Source organism: Oncorhynchus gorbuscha, linkage group LG12 (assembly GCF_021184085.1).
Source record: "Oncorhynchus gorbuscha isolate QuinsamMale2020 ecotype Even-year linkage group LG12, OgorEven_v1.0, whole genome shotgun sequence".
Taxonomy (NCBI): domain Eukaryota; kingdom Metazoa; phylum Chordata; class Actinopteri; order Salmoniformes; family Salmonidae; genus Oncorhynchus; species Oncorhynchus gorbuscha.
The window spans coordinates 83,774,171-83,798,740 of record NC_060184.1 but is presented as its reverse complement, the minus strand read 5'-3'; the positions used below and the strand labels follow the sequence as shown (position 1 = coordinate 83,798,740).

Here is a 24,570-nt window from a genome sequence, read left to right as displayed (position 1 = left end):
CTTGGACTCCAGCAGATACTTCTTTTATAACATCCACCACAATTCTCCCAATGATTGCTGTTTATCATTGTCTCAATGAAGAGTTCCTCTTTCGACTTTCCTGGGGGCATTTACAAACCTCCCACTGGTTGAATAAACGTTGTTACCCGAATGATGAGATTATTATGGGTGAGAGCAATTATTTTTTTTGTCAAATGGCAACCAAGCATCGGTCATCATGTCACCAGATTAAGACCCTCAAAATGTATTGGAATTGAGCATCAAGCTCATCACGTGCACTTTCACCACCCTGTGAAGTTCATAACTTATTTCATCTGTAGCCTAATAAACTACATGGTTTTCCAAGTTTTAGAGGGAGGACCACAACATATCATCACGTGACTCCAAGTTAACTAAGACATGATGGTTATTATATAAATATTTGTACATAAAGGAGTTTCCATCGCCATTTCTCACTAAAACGTTTTTACTGACACAACCCACCATGTCAAACGAACTAACATATCGTCTGTCGCCATTTATAAAAATGTTCAGGCATATCCTGTTTCTGTCAGCCCAGTCATTACTTCTGAAATGGTTGGATCAATATCCACCTTCATGATATGGATGAAGCCTGATTTGGAATGTCTGAGTAGTTCTATCTGATGTCATAATACACCCCTCTGATAGTGATACATTTGTTACTTACAGGGCACCACTGCCCCTGACCAGCTGAATGCAGGTGGGCTCTCCTGTCAACATGGGGCTCCTACTGCAGGTAGCCTAGCGGTTAACAGTGTTGGGCCAGTAACTGAAAGATCCCTGGTTTGAATCCCAGAGAGGACTAGGTGGAAAATCTGTCAATGTGCCCTTGAGGGCTGCAACAGGAGCCTCATGTTGACAGGAGAGCCCACCTGCACTCAGCTGGCCAGGTGTCTTAACAGGAACAAGCTTGGCACACCTGTATTTTTTCCCATTCTTCTCTGCAGATCCTCTCAACCTCTGTCAGGTTGGATGGGGAGCGTCGCTGCACAGCTATTTTCAGGTCTCTCCAGAGATGTTCGATCGGGTTCAAGTCCAGGCTCTGGCTGGGCCACACAAGGACATTCAGAGACTTGTCCCGAAGCCACTTCTGCATTGTCCTTTGTCTGTGTGCTTAGGGTTGTTGTTCTGTTGGAAAGTGAACCTTTGCCCCAGTCTGAGGTCCTGAGTGCTCTGGAGCAGATTTTCATCAATTATCTCTCTGTACTTTATTTTTATTTTATTTATTTATTATTGAACCTTTATTTAACTTGGCAAGTCAGTTAAGAACAAATTCTTATTTACAACGGCGGCCAACCAAAAGGCAAAAGGCCTCCCTACGGTGGCTGGGATTCAAAACAAGGATACATCCCTAACCAAGGCCCTTCTTCAGTGGGTTCTTCCTTGCTGAGCGTCCTTTCAGGTTATGTTGATATAGGACTCATTTTTACTATGGATATAGATATTTTTGTACCTGTTTCCTCCAGCATCTTCACAAGGTCCTTTGCTGTTGTTCTGGGACTGGTTTGCACTTTTTGCACCAACGTATGTTGATCTCTAGGAGACAGAACAAGTCTCCTTCCTGAGCGGTATGACGGCTGTGTGGTCCCGTGGTGTTTATACTTGCATATACTATAGTTTGTCAACAAGATATTTGTGGAGTGGTTGAAAACCGAGTTTTAATGACTCCAACCTAAGTGTATGTAAACATCCCTTGTATAGCCTCCTCTGTACTGGTACCCCTGTATATAGTCTCCACTGACTCTGTACTGGTACCCCCTGTATATAGTCTCCACATTGACTCTGTACTGGTACCTCCTGTATATAGCCTCCACATTGACTCTGTACTGGTATCTCATGTATATAGCCTCAGATTAACTGTATACTGTACTGGTATACCTCCTGTACTATACAGCCTCCACATTAACTCTGTACTGGTACCTCCTGTATATAGCCTCCACATTAACTCTGTACTGGTACCTCCTGTATACAGCCTCCACATTAACTCTGTACTGGTACCTCCTGTATATAGCCTCCACATTGACTCTGTACTGATATATCCTGTATATAGCCTCCACATTGACTCTGTACTGGTACCTCCTGTATATAGCCTCCACATTAACTCTATACTGGTACCTCCTGTATATAGCCTCCACATTGTCTGACTCTGTACCGGTACTTCCTGTATACAGCCTCCACATTAACTCTGTACTGGTACCTCCTGTATATAGCCTCCACATGGACTGTACTGTACTGGTAGCCCCCTGTATATAGCCTCCATATTGACTCTGTACTGGTACCTCCTGTATATAGCCTCCACATTGACTCTGTACTGGTACCTCCTGTATATAGCCTCCACATTGACTCTGTACTGGTAACTCCTGTACTGGTACCTCCTGTACTATATAGCCTCCACATTGACTCTGTACTGGTACCCCTGTATATAGCCTCCACATGGACTCTGTACTGGTACCTCCTGTATATAGCCTCCACATTGACTCTGTACTGGTACCTCCTGTATATAGCCTCCACATTGGTACTCTGTTAACTCTGTACTGGTACCTCCTGTATATAGCCTCCACACTTGTACTGGTACTCCTGTACTGGTACCTCCTGTATATAGCCTCCACATTGACTCTGTACTGGTACCTCCTGTATATAGCCTCCACATTGACTCTGTACTGGTACCTCCTGCCTCCACATTGACTCTGTACTGGTACCTCCTGTATATAGCCTCCACATTGACTCTGTACTGGTACCTCCTGTATATAGCCTCCACATTGACTCTGTACTGGTACCTCCTGTATATAGCCTCCACATTGACTCTGTACTGGTACCTCCTGTATATAGCCTCCACATTGACTCTGTACTGGTACCTCCTGTATATAGCCTCCACATTGACTCTGTACTGGTACCTCCTGTATTTAGCCTCCACATTGACTCATTGACTGACTGTACTGGTACCTCCTGTATATAGCCTCCACATTGACTCTGTACTGGTACTCCACATTGACTCTGTACTCTGTATATAGCCTCCACATTGACTCTGCCTCCAGCCTCCACATTGACTCTGTACTGGTACCTCCTGTATTTAGCCTCCACATTGACTCTGTATTGGTACCTCCTGTATATAGCCTCCACATTGACTCTGTACTTCCTGTATTTTGCCTCGTTATTGTTTTTTTATTGTTACTTTTTTTATTTAGGAAATATTTTCTTAATCCTTATTTTTCTTAACTACATTGTTGGTTAAGGGCTTGTCAGTAAGCATCAGTGAAATACGGAACCGTTCAGTGTTTCATCTAAAGGGTGGCATCCCTAAATCTAAATATTCTTGTTACATTGCACAACCTTCAATGTTATGTCATAATTACTTAAAGTCCTGGCAAATTAGTTCGCAATGAGCCAGGCTGCCCAAACTGTTGCATCTACCCTGACTCTGCGTGCAATGAATGCAAGTAGTTATAACTAGTGATTATGATTGATTGATTATTCTTTATAAGAAGTTTAATGCTAGCTAGCAATTTAACTTGGCTTCTACTACATTCGTGTAACAGGCAGGCTCCTCATGGAGTGCAATGAGAGGCAGGTGGTTAGAGCGTTGGACTAGTTAACTGTAAGGTTGCAAGTTTGATCCCCGAGCTGACAAGGTGAAATTCTAGCGTTCTACCCCTGGACAAGGCAGTTAACCCACCGTTCCTAGGCCGTCATTGAAAATAAGAATGTGTTCTTAACTGACTTGCCTAGTTAAATAAAGATTAAATAAAGGTAAAAAATAAATGTTATAAAAACTTGAAATCGGCCCTAATTAATCGGCCTACGTCTAATATGAAGTATGTCAGTTTCAATGTTACGGTCTTTGATTCAATTATATTTTTGAAACTCAGGCTGTGTGTGTTTATCTGCGTCATTCCTTGATCATTCCTTGTGGTCCTGTAGCTCAGTTGGTAGAGTATAGTGCTTGTTAAACCAGGGTAGTGGGTTTGATTCCTGGGACCATCCATATGTAAAGTGTTTGCAAACATGACTGCAAATCCCTTCGGATAAAAGTGTCTGCTAAATGGCAGATATATCCACTGATTATACCAAACATTTCGAACACCTTCCTAATATGGAGTTGGACCCTCCCCTTTCTCCCTAAGAATAGCCTCAATTCGTCGGGGCATGGACTCTACAAGGTGTCGAAAGCTTTCCACAGGGATGCTGGCACATGTTGACTCCAATGCTTCCTTTGGGTGCAGTGGAGGCTCCTCAGAGGAGGAAGGGGAGGCTCCTGAGAGGAGGAAGGGGATGCTCCTCAGAGGAGAAAGGGAGGCTCCTCAGAGGAAGAAGGGGAGGCTCCTAAGAGAAGGAAGAGGAGCTTCCTCAGAGGAGAAAGGAGAGGCTCCTCAGAGGAGGAAGTGGAGGCTCCCGAGAGGAGGAAGAGGAGCTTCCTCAGAGGAGGAAGTGGAGGCTCCCGAGAGGAGGAAGAGGAGCTTCCTCAGAGGAGGAAGGGGAGGCTCCCGCGAGGAGGAAGAGGAGCTTCCTCAGAGGAGGAAGGGGAGGCTCCCAGAGGAGGAAGGGGGAGTTTCTCCCGAGGAGGAAGAGGAGCTTCCTCAGAGGAGAAAGGGGAGGCTCCTCAGAGGAGGAAGTGGAGGCTCCTGAGAGGAGGAAGGGGTCGACCCTCCTCCTCAGTGATTTTCGTAAAAATGAAAATGATAAAACATGTAAAAAAGTTTAATCCTTTTTAGATAAAACTATATTAAAAATAATCACGTCACCAAATAATTGATGAAAACATGAAGGTCTACAGTAGCCTCAGCAGCATTCTGTAGGGTAGCACCATGGTGTAGCCTGGAGAACAGCGAGTTTCCGTTTCTCCTCTGAGTAATTTGACTTCAATACAAACCTATGAGGTTTTGGAAACTTTTTTTTTCACCTGGTCACATACAGCTGATGTGTTGTGCATTGAAGTCCAGAAGCGTGTGGTCCTTCTGTAGCTCAGTTGGTAGAGCATGGCGCTTGTAACGCCAGGGTAGTGGGTTCGATTCCCGGGGCCACCCATACGTAGAATCTATGCACACATGACTGTAAGTCGCTTTGGATAAAAGCGTCTGCTAAATGGCATATATTATATTATTATTATATTAAGCGAAGGGAAAAGGTGAGAGGAGGAGAGAAGGAATACAACGTGGCTGTAATGAAAGTGATCTCTGTTTACACATGATCAGGGGTGTATTCATTTCTTAAACGGAACAAAATGGCGATAAACATACCTGAATTTGTTTTTTTTTAAACTCTCGTTTGCAACTGCTGGACTAATGATTACATTCTAGATCAGTAGGCGAGAGTGTGCAAGGCGGTATTGAATGTGTCACTGTCTGTCACCTTAAATTATTCTCTCAACCTGTGTGCACCTACGTTGTAAACTTTCATTCATAGACTAGGTTGTAGCTACCTCATGATGGGTATAGGGAAAATGTGAGTACCATGTAGTATCCTAGACCTATCACTGTTACATTGAACAGGGTGAATGGAATATGAATGACAGTCATCCAACATGCTGTAGTAGAAATAAGGACATGCCCATGAAAAACAAAATGGTCCTCCCTCATCTTAAACGGCACTGACCTCCACTGTTACGGTGGTGGACCATTCTTGGTACACATGGGAAACTGTTGAGTTGGAAAAACAAATCACAAATCGGTGCGCCTGGAACCTACTACCATACCCCGTTCAAAGGCACTTAAATATTTAGTCTTCCCAATTCACCCTCTGAATGGTACTCAGACACAATCCATGTCTCATTTGTCTCAAGGCTTAACAATCCTTCTTTAACCGGCCTCCTCCCTTCATCTACACGGATTGAAGTGAATTTAACTAGTGACATCAGTAAGGGATCATAGCTTTCACCTGGATTCACCTGGTCAGTCTATGTCATGGAAGGAGCAGGTGTTCTTAATGTTTTGTATACTCAGTGTATAGCAGGACAGATATTCAAGTGCTATTTCCATGTGATGCATTTGCTCTATTGTTTACAGGATTACTTGTATCTTATAGAGCATGGCTTTAAGGGAAGAGTATGGTCACATCTAGACAAAAACGATTGTGAAAAATGAACAGAGAAAATGTGTATAAACACACTATCTATTCATAGAAGTATTTATGCATCATCTACATAGTCATATTACGCTTTTACGTCTGTGTACAGGAAAGTAGTAGTTGTAAGACGTAAGAGAAAATATATCAGCTTATTGTTAAATAATTATGACGTTCTTTCCAATACAAAAAGTGTAGTAACTATTGTTTCCAAACTGCGTTACCCACTCCAGTCAGCAGATGGCGATGAGCGTCTTTCAGTTGACTCTTCTTGTGTGACGTATAATGGACTGGACGGACGCTTCTTCAGGAACAACAAAGCGCCAACTCTTTTAACCACCCCGATAGCTTGCTAGACAACATAAAACTGAAAGATTGACCTTTTAGGCCATGTTAATGTGCATTAGCTAATCGCAGTGTTTAAAACAAATTTCATTTGACGTTAACTTGAACCTAATTTGCTTGTTCAATTTGCAAATTTGTTAAAGATTGATACTGAGCCGAGCACTAGGCTAGTCGCTAATGCTAACTAGCTAGCTAACATCCCTGACCATGAGCTCATTAAACTACTCATCCCCTGCTAAAGAAGTGGATGTCTGCTGTCCGGAGAAAGAAGCTCTGGCGCTGAACATTGTCGTGAAAGACGAAGAGGAGGATATTACAGTGAAAGGAGAGAAAGAAGCTCTGCCCCTGTACATTGTCGTGAAAGACGAAGAGGAGGATATTACAGTGAAAGGAGAGAAACAACCTTTCAGAATGGAAGAGGAGGCTGTTATAGGGAAAGAAGAGAAAACATCCTCTTCCTCTCTAAAAGGTTCTATCTCAGTAAAGGTGAAGGAGGAAGACGTTTTGGGAGTGAAAGAGGAGGAGACAGAATATCAGATTAACACCAGTGAGTACTGTCCTAAAAACAGGGGCACAGACTATGCAGTTGTTGAACTAATGTGTGGTTTTTAAGGGGCATTCTACTGAAGTTCTTCACTTCAATATGATGTTCAGTACTATTAAATTGTTAAAGGGTCAATCTGCCATTGCTACATATATTTTTGGGACTTTTAAATGAGATTTAATTATATATAACAGGCTTTTAAAATGTAACAATGGAGCATAATTTATACTTAAAATATCAAAGGGACACAAAAGGCACGCAATTAATTTAGAGATATTAATGCCTCTGATAAGACTATATTACTGTAATAGACAGTAATAATTGATGATGGTAATAAGTTCACCACCTGTTTGATGTTCTCGTTCAAACAGGAGAGAGACATGACTATTGTGGATCCTCTGGGGAGCCTCAACAACATCCTGATGCTGACGAGGCAGAGAAGAGTCTCTCCAGATCAGACCACCAGATGGTACAGCTTGGTCTGGTCTAGCATACAGCTTGCTCTATCTGGGTCTGGGTTTCTGTAAGGCACTTTATGACAACAGTGACATCAGCATCCATAATGATATGTGTCTGTGTCCCCTCTTTATGGTTACCAGGACAACGCTAGCCCTTCCTCCCTCCCGGAGTCCCTGTGTCGTGCCTCTCCCGGTAGCACCTTACTGCTGGGTAGGAAGAGGTTGTCTGTGCTGCTGGTGGACTGCAGGAAAACAACAGGGCTGAGTGGAACTGTGAGAGGAGGAGAAGAGAAGAAAGGATCAGATTTGACACATCAAAGTAAGTGCTGTAATTTAGTTTGAACAAATGAAATAGATCTGCCCACTGGAATCTGTTACCAGGACAACAAGCAGAGTTCTGTTTGTTGACAGGAAGATAGACTGGTATATTTCCACCACAGTAGACAGTTCTGTTAGTTGACATGTAAAACCTTGATGTAAGTTTGTTTTAGAGAGAAACCAATAGACCATATAAAACCTTGATGAAAGTTAGCTTTAGAGAGAAACCAATAGACCATATAAAACCTTAATGAAAGTTAGATTTAGAGAGAAAGTTTCAAGATGATCTGATGTAAGGTGCATGTTTTACAAAACCCTTTTCCATAAAACATGATGGATGTTACATTACATTGCCTGTCCCAGTCAACCCCCCTCTCTTTACTAGACTGTAGAACAGGAACAAGGCCCTGCATTAAGGACCAAATTGTGATAATTAGAAATGTTTACCAGTTCCATTTAAGGACCAAACAACTGACAGCTGTGCCAAATAAATGTCAAAATAGTTGGCAAGAGATTTTCATTGTACTGATTCCATGGCACATGGTTTATGAATTGACACGCAAAATGACGCCGGATTCAAAGCTTCAATTATTATACAAAATTCTTGCAACCAATATAATGTTATATATGGGGATACAATCTTCCCAGCTCTGCAGATTTTGCTGAGAAGGCAGTCATTAGATCATTTATTTTGGTACTGTCCATATGTAGCTCGTTGTTGGTCACAGGTCCAGGAATCGCTGAAGAATTGCAACATTTACCTAGAACTAACGCTGCAGATGGCAATACTGGGTGATTTGAAAAGTCCTATTCAATCAATCAATAATATTATAATTATTTTAACAAAAATGTTTATCTTTAATTTACAATCTGTAGAAACTATGAGAATCGAAAAGTTTAGTACTTTTGTGAAGCATCACAGCACAGTTAAAATATATATGGCAAATATAAATCCCATATGGATGTTAAGAGACAGATGGGATGGGTTGAATGGAGCTGAAGGGACTGGATGGTGTTAAGAGACAGATGGGAGGGGTTGAATGGAGCTGAAGGGACTGGATGGTGTTAAGAGATGGGAGGGGTTGAATGGAGCTGAAGGGACTGGATGGTGTTTAGAGACAGAAGGGAGGGGTTGAATGGAGCTGAAGGCTGGGACTGGATGGTGTTGAGAGACAGATGGGAGGGGTTGAATGGAGCTGAAGGGACTGGATGGTGTTTAGAGACAGATGGGAGGGGTTGAATGGAGCTGAAGGCTGGGACTGGATGGTGTTTAGAGACAGATGGGAGGGGTTGAATGGAGCTGAAGGGACTGGATGGTGTTAAGAGATGGGAGGGGTTGAATGGAGCTGAAGGGACTGGATGGTGTTTAGAGACAGATGGGAGGGGTTGAATGGAGCTGAAGGGACTGGATGTTGTTTAGAGACAGATGGGAGGGGTTGAATGGAGCTGAAGGCTGGGACTGGATGGTGTTAACTTGGCTTCTACTGCATTCGCGTAACAGGCAGGCTCCTCGTGGAGTGTAATGAGAGGTAGGTGGTTAGAGCGTTGGACAAGTTAACTGTAAGGTTGCAAGGCAGAATCCCCCGAGCTGACAATGTGAAAATCTAGCATTCTGCCCCTGGACAAGGCAGTTAACCCACCGTTCCAAGGCCGTCATTGAAAATAAGAATGCGTTCTTAACTGACTTGCCGAGTTAAATAAAGATTCAATAAAGGTGTAAAAAAAAATCTGCAAAATGGTGCCCAAAAATACCAAACCTGAGATCGGCCAGTCAGATGAATCGGTCTGCGTCTAATATGAAGTATGTCAGTTTCAATGTTACGGTCTTTGATTCAATTATATTTTTGAAACTCAGGCTGTGCGTGTTTATCTGCGTCATTCCTTGATCATTCCTTGTGGTCCTGTAGCTCAGTTGGTGGAGTATAGTGCTTGTTAAACCAGGGTAGTGGGTTTGATTCCTGGGACCATCCATATGTTAAGTGTTTGCAAACATGACTGCAAATCCCTTCGGATAAAAGTGTCTGCTAAATGGCAATGTATCCACTGATTATACCAAACATTTCGAACACCTTCCTAAGATGGAGTTGGACCCCCCCCTTTCTCCCTCAGAATAGCCTCAATTGAATGGGGCATGGACTCTACAAGGTGTCTAAAGCTTTCCGCAGGGATGCTGGCCCATGTTGACTCCAATGCTTCCCACAATTGTGTCAAGTTGGCTGGATGTCCTCCAACCTATCAGAGCTATAGCCTCCACATTGACTCTGTACTGGTACCTCCTGTATATAGCCTCCACATAGACTCTGTACTGGTACCCCCTGTATATAGCCTCCACATTGACTCTGTACTGGTACCCCCTGTATATAGCCTCCACGTAGACTCTGTACTGGTACCTCATGTATATAGCCTCCATATTGACTCTGTACTGGTACCTCATGTATATAGCCTCCACATAGACTCTGTACTGGTACCTCATGTATATAGCCTCCATATTGACTCTGTACTGGTACCTCATGTATATAGCCTCCACATTGACTCTGTACTGGTACCTCATGTATATAGCCTCCACATTGACTCTGTACTGGTACCTCATGTATATAGCCTCCATATTGACTCTGTACTGGTACCTCCTGTATATAGCCTCCACATTGACTCTGTACTGGTACCCCCTGTATATAGCCTCCACATTGACTCTGTACTGGTACCCCCTGTATATAGCCTCCACATTGACTCTGTACTGGTATCTCCTGTATATAGCCTCCACATTGACTCTGTACTGGTATCTCCTGTATATAGCCTCCACATTAACTCTGTACTGGTACCTCCTGTATATAGCCTCCACATTAACTCTGTACTGGTACCCCCTGTATATAGCCTCCACATTGACTCTGTACTGGTACCCCCTGTATATAGCCTCCACATTGACTCTGTACTGGTACCTCATGTATATAGTCTCCACATTGACTCTGTACTGGTACCCCCTGTATATAGCCTCCACATTAACTCTGTACTGGTACCCCCTGTATATAGCCTCCACATTGACTCTGTACTGGTACCTCCTGTATATAGCCTCCACATTGACTCTGTACTGGTACCTCCTGTATATAGCCTCCACATTGACTCTGTACTGGTACCTCCTGTATATAGCCTCCACATTGACTCTGTACTGGTAGCCTCCACATTAACTCCTGTATATAGCCTCCACATTAACTCTGTACTGGTACCTCCTGTATATAGCCTCCACATTAACTCTGTACTGGTACCTCCTGTATATAGCCTCCACATTGACTCTGTACTGGTACCTCCTGTATACCCCCTGTATATAGCCTCCACATTAACTCTGTACTGGTACATTGACTCTGTACTGTATATAGCCTCCACATTGACTCTGTACTGGTACCCCCTGTATATAGCCTCCACATTAACTCTGTACTGGTACCTCCTGTATATAGCCTCCACACTGGTACCTCCTGTATATAGCCTCCACATTAACTCTGTACTGGTACCTCCTGTATATAGCCTCCACATTAACTCTGTACTGGTACCTCCTGTATATAGCCTCCACATTGACTCTGTACTGGTACCCCTGTATATAGCCTCCACATTGACTCTGTACTGGTACCCCTGTATATAGCCTCCACATTGACTCTGTACTGGTACCCCCTGTATATAGCCTCCACATTGACTCTGTACTGGTACCTCCTGTATATAGCCTCCACATTGACTCTGTACTGGTACCTCCTGTATATAGCCTCCACATTGACTCTGTACTGGTACCCCTGTATATAGCCTCCACATATTGACTCTGTACTGGTACCCCTGTATATAGCCTCCACATTAACTCTGTACTGGTACCCCTGTATATAGCCTCCACATTAACTCTGTACTGGTACCTCATGTATATAGCCTCCACATTGACTCTGTACTGGTACCCCCTGTATATAGCCTCCACATTAACTCTGTACTGGTACCTCCTGTATATAGCCTCCACATTAACTCTGTACTGGTACCTCCTGTATATAGCCTCCACATTGACTCTGTACTGGTACCTCCTGTATATAGCCTCCACATTGACTCTGTACTGGTACCCCTGTATATAGCCTCCACATTAACTCTGTACTGGTCCTGTATATAGCCTCCACATTGACTCTGTACTGGTACCTCCTGTATATAGCCTCCACATTGACTCTGTACTGGTACCTACATTTACATTACATTTAAGTCATTTAGCAGACGCTCTTATCCAGAGCGACTTACAAATTGGTGCATTCACCTTATGACATCCAGTGGGACAGTCACTTAACAATAGTGCATCTAAAACTTAGGGGGTGGGGTGAGAGGATCCACATTAACCTATCCTGGTATTCCTTAAAGAGGTGGGGTTTCAGGTGTCTCCGGAAGGTGGTGATTGACTCCGCTGTCCTGGCGTCGTGAGGGAGTTTGTTCCACATTGGGGGCCAGGGCAGCGAACAGTTTTGACTGGGCTGAGCGGGAGCTGTACTTCCTCAGTGGTAGGGAGCGAGCAGGCCAGAGGTGGATACGCAGTGCCCTTGTTTGGGTGTAGGGCCTGATCAGAGCCTGGAGGTACTGACGTTCCCCTCACAGCTCCGTAGGCAAGCACCATGGTCTTGTAGCGGATGCGAGCTTCAACTGGAAGCCAGTGGAGAGAACGGAGGAGCCTCCACATTGAGAGAACTTGGGAAGGTTGAACACCAGACGGGCTGCGGCGTTCTGGATGAGTTGAAGGGGTTTAATGGCACAGGCAGGGAGCCCAGCCAACAGCCTTGCAGTAATCCAGACGGGAGATGACAAGTGCCTGGATTAGGACCTGCGCCGCTTCCTGTGTGAGGCAGGGTCCACATTAACTCTGTACGGATGTTGTAGAGCATGAACCTACAGGAACGGGCCACCGCCTTGATGTTAGTTGAGAACGACAGGGTGTTGTCCAGGATCACGCCAAGGTTCTTGGCGCTCCAGGAGGACACAATGGAGTTGTCGACCGTGATGGCGAGATCATGGAACGGGCAGTCCTTCCCCGGGAGGAAGAGCAGCTCCGTCTTGCCGAGGTTCACTTGAGGTGGTGATCCGTCATCCACACTGATATGTCTGCCAGACATGCTCTGATGGTCGCCACCTGGTCATCAGAAGGGGGAAAGGAGAAGATTAATGTGTGGTCGTCTGCATAGCAATGATAAGAGAGACCATGTGAGGTTATGACAGAGCCAAGTGACTTGGTGTATAGCGAGAATAGGAGAGGGCCAAGAACAGAGCCCACATGGGGGACACCAGTGGTGAGAGCGCGTGGTGAGGAGACAGATTCTCGCCACGCCACCTGGTAGGAGCGACCTGTCAGGTAGGCCTCAACATTAACGTCCGTACTGAGATGCCCAACTCGGAGAGGGTGGAGAGGAGGATCTGATGGTTCACAGTATCGAAGCAGCCGATAGATCTAGAAGGATGAGAGCAGAGGAGAGAGAGTTAGCTTTAGCAGTGCGGAGCGCCTCCGTGATACAGAGGAGAGCAGTCTCAGTTGAATGACTAGTCTTGAAACCTGACTGATTTGGATCAAGAAGGTCATTCAGAGAGAGATACGGGAGAGCTGGCCAAGGACGGCACGTTCAAGAGTTTTGGAGAGAAAAGAAAGAAGGGATACTGGTCTGTAATTGTTGACATCGGAGGGATCGAGTGTAGGTTTTTTCAGAAGGGGTGCAACTCTCATTCTCTTGAAGACGGAACCCCCGTATATAGCAACGGTCAGGGATGAGTTGATGAGCGAGGTGAGGTAAGGGAGAAGGTCTCCGGAAATGGTCTGGAGAAGAGAGGAGGGGATAGGGTCAAGCGGGCAGGTTGTTGGGCGGCCGGCCGTCACAAGACGCGAGATTTCATCTGGAGAGAGGGGAGAAAGAGGTCAGAGCACAGGGTAGGGCAGTGTGAGCAGAACCAGCGGTGTCGTTTGACTTAGCAAACGAGGATCGGATGTCGTCGACCTTCTTTTCAAAATGGTTGACGAAGTCATCTGCAGAGAGGAGGGGGGGGGAGGTGGCGGAGGATTCAGGAGGGAGGAGAAGGTGGCAAAGAGCTTCCTAGGGTTAGAGGCAGATGCTTGGAATTTAGCGTGGTAGAAAGTGGCTTTAGCAGCAGAGACAGAGGAGGAAAATGTAGAGAGGAGGGAGTGAAAGGATGCCAGGTCCGCACTGGAGGCCTGTTTTCCTCCATTTCCGCTCAGCTGCCCGGAGCCCTGTTCTGTGAGCTCGCAATGAGTCATCGAGCCACGGAGCGGGGAGGGAGGACCGAGCCGGCCTGGAGGATAGGGGACATAGAGAGTCAAGGGATGCAGAGAGGGAGGAGAGGAGGGTTGAGGAGGCAGAATCAGGAGATAGGTGGGAGAAGGTTTGAGCGGAGGGAAGAGATGATAGGATGGAAGAGGAGAGAGTAGCGGGGGAGAGAGAGCGAAGGTTGGGACGGCGCGATACCATCCGAGTAGGGGCAGTGTGGGAGGTGTTGGATGAGAGCGAGAGGGAAAAGGATACAAGGCAGTGGTCGGAGACTTGGAGGGGAGTTGCAGTGAGGTTAGTGGAAGAACAGCATCTAGTAAAGATGAGGTCGAGCGTATTGCCTGCCTTGTGAGTGGGGGGAAGGTGAGAGGGTGAGGTCAAAAGAGGAGAGGAGTGGAAAGAAGGAGGCAGAGAGGAAAGAGTCAAAGGTAGACGTGGGGAGGTTAAAGTGCCCAGAACTGTGAGAGGTGAGCCGTCCTCAGGAAAGGAGCTTATCAAGGCATCAAGCTCATTGATGAACTCTCCGAGGGAACCTGGAGGGCGATAAATGATAAGGATGTTAAGCTTGAAAGGGCTAGTAACTGTGACAGCATGGAATTCAAAGGAGATAGCAGATGGGTAAGGGGATACTTGGGACAGATGGGTAAGGGGAGAAAGAGAGAATGACCACCCCCTGTATATAGCCTCCACATTGACTCTGTACTTGGGAGATCCCAACGCACCCTCCTGTATATAGCCTCCACATTAACTCTGCACTGGTACCTCCTGTATATAGCTCTTGACTCTGTACTGGTACCCCCATGATCCCATTAACTCTGTACTGGTACCTCCTGTATATACATTGACTCTGTACCCTCCTGTATATAGCCTCATTGACTCTGTACTGGTAATAAGCCTCTGACTCTGTACTGGTACCTCCTGTACTGACTCTGTATATCTCCTGTATATTAGCCTCCACATTGACTCTGTACTGGTACCTCCTGTATATAGCCTCCACATTAACTCTGCACTGTATCTTCTGTATCCACATTGATTACCTCCTGTATATAGAAAAAACATTGACTCTGTACTGGTACCCCTAATATAGCCTCCACATTAAGTATGATGATCCACTGATTATACCAAACATCTGGAACACCTTCCTAATATGGAGTTGGACCCTCCCCTTTTCCCCTCAGAACAGCCTCAATTCATCGGGGCGAAGGAAGGAGAAGCGAGAGAGATATTTCGTCATTTATTTTCCACTTTCAGTTTCACTTACTTAGCTAGCAAATGCATCTATCTAGTTTAGTCTACTCAAACACTTGGCTCAAACAAAGGGATGTTATGTTAGCTAGCTGGCTATGACTATCCAACACAACACTGGAACTCTTCCAAGTCAAGGCAAGCTTTTGGTTTTACTAATTTATTGCCACTGGGATCCGCCAAGGTAGGTGCTAAACTGCTTACTGACTGTACACTGTAACGTTACTGCATGATTGTAGCAGGTTTACTAACAAGTTAGTTCTATTAGCTCTGTTGACTATGATGTTATTTTAGCTAATATGTTGACAACAATGCAAGCTGTGTGTAGCAGTTATGAAATGGTTTGGCTTGGAAAGGTTTTTTCTCCTGGTCACATACAGCTGATGTGTTGTGCATTGAAGTACAGAAACAAAGGGAGAAGGTGATAAGAGGAGAGCACATAGATGCAAGAAGGAATACAACGTGTCTGTAATGAAAGTGAACTGTGTTTATGCATGATCAGGGGTGTATTCATTCCGCCGATTCTGTTGACAAACGTTTAAATGGAACAAAACGGGGATAAACATACCTGAATTTGTCCAGTGATATCTCTACTTCAGCTAGATGCAGGCGAGAGTGTGCAAGGCAGTATTGAATGTGTCACTGTCTGTCTATGTGTCACTGTCTGTCATCGCAAAATGTTCTCTCGACCTGTGTGAACCTACATTCTAAACTTTCATTCATAGGCTAGGTTGCTACCTCATGATGGATATAGGGACAATTAGAGTATCATGTAGTAGCCTAAACCTATTGCTGTTACATTGAACAGGGTGAGTGAAATATGAATGACAGTCGTCCAATATGCTGTAATAGAATTAAGGCCATGCTCATGAAAAAACAAATCGTCCTGCCTCATCTTAAACGGCACACACCTCCACTGTTTGGGTGGTGGACCACTCTTGGTACACATGGGAAACTGTTGAGCTGAAAAACCCAGCAGCGTTGCAGTTCTTGACACAAACCGGTGCACCTGGCACCTACTACCATACCCCGTGCAAAGTCACTTAAATATGTTGTCTTCCCCATTAACTCTCTAAATGGCACACATGCACATCCATGTCTCAAGGCTTAAAAATCCTTATTTAACCTGTCTCCCCCCTTCATCTACACAGATTGAAGTGGATTTAATTGGTGACATCAGTAAGGGATCATAGCTTTAGCCTGGATTCACCTAGTCTTTCTAAGTCATGGAAGAGGAGCAGCTATTCTGTTTTGTCTACCCAGTGTATTGCACTACAGATAAACAAGTGCTATTCGCATGTGATGCATTTGTTCTGTTGTTTACAGAATGATTTGTATCTTATAGAGCGTGGCTTTAAGGGAATAGTATGGTCACATGTAGATAGAGCAGCTGTTACGTATTATTTGGAAGAGAAAATGTATCAGCTTATTATTAAATAATTATGCCGTTCTTTCCAATACAAAAAGTGTAGTAAGTATTGTTTCCAAACTGCGTTACCCACTCCAGCCAGCAGATGGCGATGAGCGTCTTTCAGTTGACTCTTCTTCCGTGACGTATAATGGACTGGACGGGACGCTTCTTCAGGAACAACAAGGCGTCAACTCTTTCAACCACGGCGGTAGCTTGCTAGCCAACATAAAACTGAAATATTGACGTTTTAGACCATGTTAATGTACATGATCTAATCTCAGTGTTTTAAACGAGTTTCGGTTGACATATCAACTGGTTCAATTTGCAAACGTGTTAAAGATTGATACTGAGCCTAGCACTAGGCTAGACGCTAATGCTAGCTAGCTAACATCCCTGACCATGAGCTCACTAAACTACTCCTCCCTTGCTAATGAAGAGGGTGTCGGCTGTTTGGAGAAAGAATCTTTCAGAATGAAAAAGGAGGAAGAGGCGGCTGTTATAGTGAAAGAAGAGAAAGAACTGTTGATGAATAACTACCAGAGAGAGAGACCAAATCAAGACGCTGGACTGAGTGGAATCAAGTATAGCAAAAAGGCAGTTCATTAAAGTAAAAGATATCTTGTCCTGTAATCTAAGCGTGCACAGACCTAATCATATGGCTCGGAAGGAGTCAGCTGAAAAGGGTCCCTAAACAGTGTGCAGCGGATTTTGTACATAGAATGACGTAGGTTGATTCTTGTAGTTCTGTCTTCTGACTGGTTGGTGAAGGTTGGAGGCGGGTCCTGACCGAGCCTGTGCAGGAGCCTCATTGGTGCCCCGTGAAGTCGTCCGATCCTGGCTCCTGCCCAGTTGAAAGGGGAGTGGAGTGTGTGTGTGTGCTTATGCAAGAAGATGTTTGTGTGTCAGGGGATCGTGAGATAAGAGGAACTGGAACTGACAGTTGGTGTTTCAGGCGAGGGCGCTTCCTGTTTTGACAGGGACGCATGTGATAACTTAAGTCAGACAGATGAGCTTGGTATTCTATAGTTGCTTAAGCGGTTTCGATTCTGCTGAGGACAGAATGTGTTTGTGTTAAATGCAGAAGTATGTTTTGAGCAATAGCCGCCTTATGTCTTACGCCTTAAGAATCTTTCAGAATGAAAAAGGAGGAAGAGGAGGCTATTATAGTGATAGAAGAGAAAGAACCGTTTAGAGAGGAAGAGGATGCTATCTCAATAAAGGTGAAGAAGGAAGATGTTTTTGGAGTGAAAGCGGAGACAGAATATCAGATTAACACCAGTGAGTACTGACTTCAACAGGGACACAAACTATGCCGTTGTTGAACTAATGTGTGGTTGTTAAGTGGCATTCTACTGAAGTTCTACACTTGAATATGTTGTTCAGTACTGTAGGAATTGTTAAAGGGTCAATCTGCCATTGGTTCATATATTTTAGGGACTTTTCAATTCGATGTATTGAATTCTCCATGTGGTCTATATTAAAGTTCCCCTCATCTAATATAACAGGCTTTTAAAATTAAATATTGGTGAATATTTTCTACTTAAAATAACAAAGGGACGCAAAAGCCACCCATTTCGTGGAACGACCCTTTTACATTTGCATCACAAACACTGTTTTAGGAAATCATGATGAAAGTGGCCATTTTAGACATATGCATGCCTCTTGTAAGACTCTATGATTGCAATAGATGGTCATCAGTTTACCATCTGTTTGATGTTCTCATTCACACAGGAGACAGACATGACTATGGTGGATCCTCTGGGGAGCCTCAACAACATCCTGATGCTGACGAGGCAGTGAAGAGTCTCTCCAGATCAGAACACCAGATGGTACAGCTTGATCTGGTTTAGCATACAGCTTGCTCTATCTGAGTCTGGGTCTGGGCTGGGTTTCTGTAAAGCACTTTATGTCAACAGTGACATCAACATCCATAATGACATGTCTGTGTGTCCCCTCTTTATGGTTACCAGGACAACGCTAGCCCTTCCTCACTCCCCGAGTCCTCGTGTCGTGCCTCTCCCGGTAGCACCTTACTGCTGGGTAGGAAGAGGTTGTCTGTGCTGCTGGTGGACTGCAGGAAAACAACGGGGCTGAGTGGAACTTTGGGAGGAGCAGAAGAGAGGAAAGGATCAGATTTGACACATCAAAGTAAGTGCTGTAGTTCAGTTTGAACAAATAAAATACAATCTGCCCACCGGTATCTGTTACCAGGACAACCAGCAGAGTTCTGTTAGTTGACAGGGAGATAGACTGGTGTATATGGATGTTATGAATATCATAACACTGAAAAAGGATTCTGCCAATGAAAAGAGAGAAACCAATAGAGCATATAAAACCTTGATGAAAGTTACCTTTAGAGGGAAAGTTTCAAGATGACCTGATATAAGGTGCTTGTTTTACAAAAACGTTTCCATAAAACATTATGGATGGTACATTGCCTGTCCCAGTCAACCCCCCCTATCTTTACAAGACTGTAGAACAGGCAAACTAAACTCAAGACACTGTTAATTAATTAATCAACCTACCAGGGTAGTTACAAACAGTACAGAAATTGAATCATCAACATATTTTGATCATATCTTTACTATTGCTGCAGGAAGGTGTTTGAAAGCATTATCCAAATTCATCAGATGTTGTGATCACAATATAGTAGTCATATCTAGGAAAACCAAAGTTCCAAAAGGCTGGGCCTAATGTTCTATATAAGAGATCATACAATTGTTTGTGGGGAATCCTATGTTGTTGAGATGTTGTTAGGTTATTTTCTTTCACAGTAAATAACTCACGGACACTAGAGAAGCTTTAACCAAGTTGAATTATTCCCAAAGGTTCTGTACATCTGTAATTCAGACAACCCAAAATTTGTTCCATCCAGATATATGTCCCACTTAAGACACTCCTCCTTCTCTCCAATCCTTACATCTTATGGTTCCACAGGAAGAGAGTAAAGAGAGTAACAGGATACCAGACCTTTCTCCCTGATGAGAATCTGTCCTGACCTCAACCTCTCCTTCATCTAATCCACAGATGTTAGTCTCCCCTGTTTCACACTTTGCTCTCCTCTCGTCCACCCAACACATTTCGAAGCCGTCTGTCTTTCTTCAGAGAACCATTAACTTCTGACATAACACCCAGTCTCTTTCACTTCCTATCACTTCTTTAATGTCTCCATGTTCAAAGTTTAGCCGATTCCAACAATGGAAACAATATTTGTTGGTCCGTGGTGTGTAATGACGAGCAACCACATGCTGCCCATGACACGTTTATGAAATTGCTTATCCCAGTTCCTAATAAGCAGCACCCATTAAGAAAATGACTGTAAAACTGTTAAATCCACGTGGATTGATGATACATTTAAAAATGGTATGATGAAGAGGGAGGCAAAAGAGATGGCATATAGGTCTGGCTGAATAACTGATTGGCAAACATATTGCAAATTGAGAAATCATTTGACTAAACTGAATAAAAAGAAAAAACTACACAATGAAACAAAGATAAAATACATGAAGAATGATTGTAAAAAGCTGTGGAGCATCTTCAATGAAATTTTGCGCAAATAAAATCTACAATGACAAGTCACTGGTGTCTGACAACGTGGATGGAAAATTGAGGATAATAGCAGCCGATATTGCCATTCCTATTTGCCTTGTCTTTAATTTAAGCCTACTAGAAAGTGTGTGCCCTCAGGCCTGGAGGGAAGTTAAAGTCCTTTACTGGCTTAAACTGGCTTGACCAATCAGCCTGTTACCAACCCTTACAATTTTGGGAAAAAAATATTTGACCAGATACAATGCTATTCTACAGTAAACAAATATAGACTTTTAGCTTATAGGGAAGTTCATTCAACAGGGAAGTTCATTCAACAAGCACAGCAATTGCAAATGACTGATTGGCTGAGAGAAATTGATGATAAAAATATTGTTGGGGCTGTTTTGTTTGACTTCAGTGCAGCTTTTGGCATTATCGATCATAGTCTGCTGCTGACAAAAACGTATGGCTTTACACCCCCTGCTATATTGTGGATAAAGAGTTTTTCTTTTAAAATGTAACCTTTATTTAATAATACTAATATTTAACTAGGCAAGTCAGTTAAGAACAAATTATTTTTTTCAATGATGGCCTAGGACTGCCTTGTTCAGGGGCAGAACGACAGAGTTTTTTACCTTGTCAACTCGGGAATTCGATCCAGCAATCTTTCGGTTACTGGCCTACCGCTCTAACCACTAGGCTACCTGCTGCCCCAGAGCTACCTGTCTAACAGAACACAAAGAGTGTTCTTTAATGGAAGCCTGTACAACAAAATCAAGTTTGAATCAGGAATTCCCCAGGGCAGCTGTTTGGCACCTACTTTTTTCAATCTTTACCAACAACATGCCAATGACAGTCTATGTATGCGTTGACTCAACAATGTACATGTCAGCTACTACATCGACTGAAATGACTGCAACACTTAACATAGAGATGCAGTTAGTTTCAGAATGGGTGTCAAGGAATAAGTTAGTCCTAAATATTTCTGATTACCTTAAAACCTATTGGTGTTAGGGGGTAGTATTTTCACTTTTGGGGAAAAAACGTCCCCGTTTTAAACGGGATATTTTGTCAAGAAGAGATACTAGAATATGCATATAATTGACAGCTTTGGATAGAAAACACTCTAACATTTCCAAAACTGTAAAGATATTGTCTGTGAGTATAACAGAACTGATGTTGCAGGCGAAAGCCTGAGAAAAATCCAATCCGGAAGTGCCCCAGGTTTTGAAAGCGCTGCGTTCCAATGACTCCCTATATGGCTTTGAATGTACCATCAACGAGCTTAAGCTTTCTACGTATTCCCCAAGGTGTCTACAGTATTGTGACGTAGTTTTACGCATTTCTGTTGAAGAATAGCCGTATGGGGGCACATTGCGTAAGTGGTCACATGGTGGCTCCGAGAGAGATTATCGCGTAAAGTGCAGAGGTAGCCATTACTCCAATCGGTCCTAGAGAAAAAGGAATTGTCCCGACTGATATATTTTCAAATAGATATTTGAAAAACACCTTGAGGATTGATTCTAAACAACGTTTGCCATGTTTTTGTCGATATTATGGAGCTAATTTGGAATCTTTTTTGGAGTTGTGACCGCAATTTCCGGGCGATTTCTCAGCCAAACGTGAAGAACAAACAGAGCTATTCGCCAATTGCCCGCTCCCTCAGAGACCTGTGGCATTATTGTGTGAACAAACTGCACATTTTCTAGTTGCCTTTTATTATCCCCAGTACAAGGTGCACCTGTGTAATAACCAAGCTGTTCAATCAACTTCTTGATATGCCACACTGTCAGGTGGATGGATTATCTTGGCAAAGAATAAATGTTGACTAACAGTGATGCTCATGAAACATCCAACATTTTACATGTTGCGTTTATATTTTAGTTTTTTGTTGTTACTATCAGTTTTAGGAACATTTACCCAAAATATGACATCAGCGATAATCAAAATATTGAAAATCTGTGAATGTCTAAATAAGAAATTGGTCCATTTAAACAGCAATGTGTCCGAACCCTTTCAACAACGGGGAGATGTTACTGATGTGCTTTGTATCTTCGACGTAAAAACAAGTTTTGGACTTCCACACAAAATTACTTCTTTAGTTATTTTATGTTTAAGGAAGTGTGTAGGTCACATTCTGTATCATACAGCTATGAAAGTTATATATTTAGAACCACCTGTTCAATTGGAATCCAGCGACGTCTGTGTCTTCAGTGTCCTAGAACTGTCTAGGTTTTTGTGTTCTGACTTGTAAAACAGGATGAATAAGTAATGTAAACATATCAGTAATTACCAGGAATCTCTACATTTGTTTTAAAATCACACTAAGATAGTTAAAACTGGCCTCGGGTTATTGAGAGATCTGATTTAGGATTTACCCTCGTAGCAAGGTTGTTTTATCATGTGGTTTTATTCGGGTCTCTATTTAAAAATAACACTGTCTTTGGCAGGAGAAAGGCCAGACTCGGAGGAACCAGAGCCAGGGACGTCCAAACTAGCAAGACGACACCACTGCTCCCACTGTGGAAAGAGTTTTAACCAGAAAGCACACCTGAAAGCTCATGAGAGAATACACACAGGAGAGAAGCCTTACCACTGTTCCCAGTGTGGAAAGAGTTTTCACCAGAAAGCACACCTGAAAGCTCATGAGAGAATACACACAGGAGAGAAGCATTACCACTGTTCCCTGTGTGGAAAGAGTTTTCACCAGAAAGCACACCTGAAAGCTCATGAGAGAATACACACAGGAGAGAAGCATTACCACTGTTCCCTGTGTGGAAAGAGTTTTCACCAGAAAGCACACCTGAAAGCTCATGAGAGAATACACACAGGAGTGAAGCCGTACCACTGCTCCCAATGTGGAAAGTGTTTCAACGAGAGAAGAAACCTGAACCGACACGAGGGAATACACACACTGTTCCCTGGGAGAAGAGTTTTACCACTGCTCCCAATGTGGAAAGTGTTTCAACCAGTCGGGGAAGCTGAAACGACACGAGAGAATACACACAGGAGAGAAGCCTTACCACTGCTCCCAATGTGGAAAGTGTTTCAGCCAGTCGGGGGAGCTGAAACTACACGAGATAATACACACAGGAGAGAAGCCTTACCACTGCTCCCAATGTGGAAAGTGTTTCAACCAGAGAGGAAACCTGAAACAACATGAGAGAATACACACAGGAGAGAAGCCTTACCACTGCTCCCAATGTGGAAAGTGTTTCAACCAGTCGGGGAAGCTGAAACTACACGAGAGAATACACACAGGAGAGAAGCCTTACCACTGCTCCCAATGTGGAAAGTGTTTCAAACAGAGAGGAAACCTGAAACAACATGAGAGAATACACACAGGGCAGAAGCCTTACTACTCCTCCCAGGGTGCAAAGCTTTTGCCCATTTAGGAAGCCTGAAAGAACACATTAGACTACACACAGAGGAGAAGACTTAGAAAAGCTCAGACTGTGGGAAAACATATTACTCACAACAGTGATTTAAACGTCATTAGAGAATCCACACAGGAGAGAGAAATTACTTTTCTTAGCGTGTATGTTGATATTTCACATCACATTGACTTAAAATTCATCAGAGAACATACACAGTGCTCCTGTTGTCTTATATTGTTGACTGACAATGTGTTTACCTGTCTTTACCATATGTAATTAAATGGTACAGGGTATACTCAAACATATATTTGTTTGTTTTTATTAGAAAACATTAATTGAATATGGAGTCTGTCAGTTTGAATATAAAGAAGATCAGGTTCCTTCTTTTAAACTGTCCTTTTTTAAACGCTTTGTGTGTGTTTATCTGGGTGTGTCATTCCTCCAGCACTACAGATAATCAAGTGATATTTGGATGTGATGCATTTGTTCCATTGTTGACATTTGCATTGTTGGCCCACTGATGATTTAATGAAATGAAAATGTTCAGACTCTGTAATGGAAAATGTTAATTGTTTGTGTGTCCACATAACTGAGTATGTGACTAACCTTGTGAAACTGTCCTATTATAAGCTCCTGTTCTTGGGACTATCATCCTGTGTTGCAAACCAATTTACACCTGTGTCCTTGTATGACTAAAGTCCCTCCCAGGAACAGGAAACTATAAAGATATGTGCTAATCACTCAATGCTTCAGTAATTCAGACTGTCTCCACTGCGCTGTGTAACTCTGTTATTCTCTCTGAGTTCAGAAATAAAAAATCTTGGTTTGACTTGGACTCCAGCAGATCCTTATTTTATAATATCAACCACAACTCTCCCACAGATTGCTGTTTATTATTGTCTAAATGAAGAGTTCCTCTTTCGACTTTCCTGGTGGCATTTACAAACCTCCCACTGGTTGAATAAACGTTGTTACCCAAATGATGAGATTATTA

The 24,570-nt window shown here is 43.4% G+C and overlaps 1 pseudogene; it reads left to right on the top strand.

The window, feature by feature from the left end:
• Positions 1 to 6,288: 6,288 nt before the first annotated feature.
• On the top strand, positions 6,289 to 24,405 carry LOC123991452 (annotated as a pseudogene).
• Positions 24,406 to 24,570: the final 165 nt, after the last annotated feature.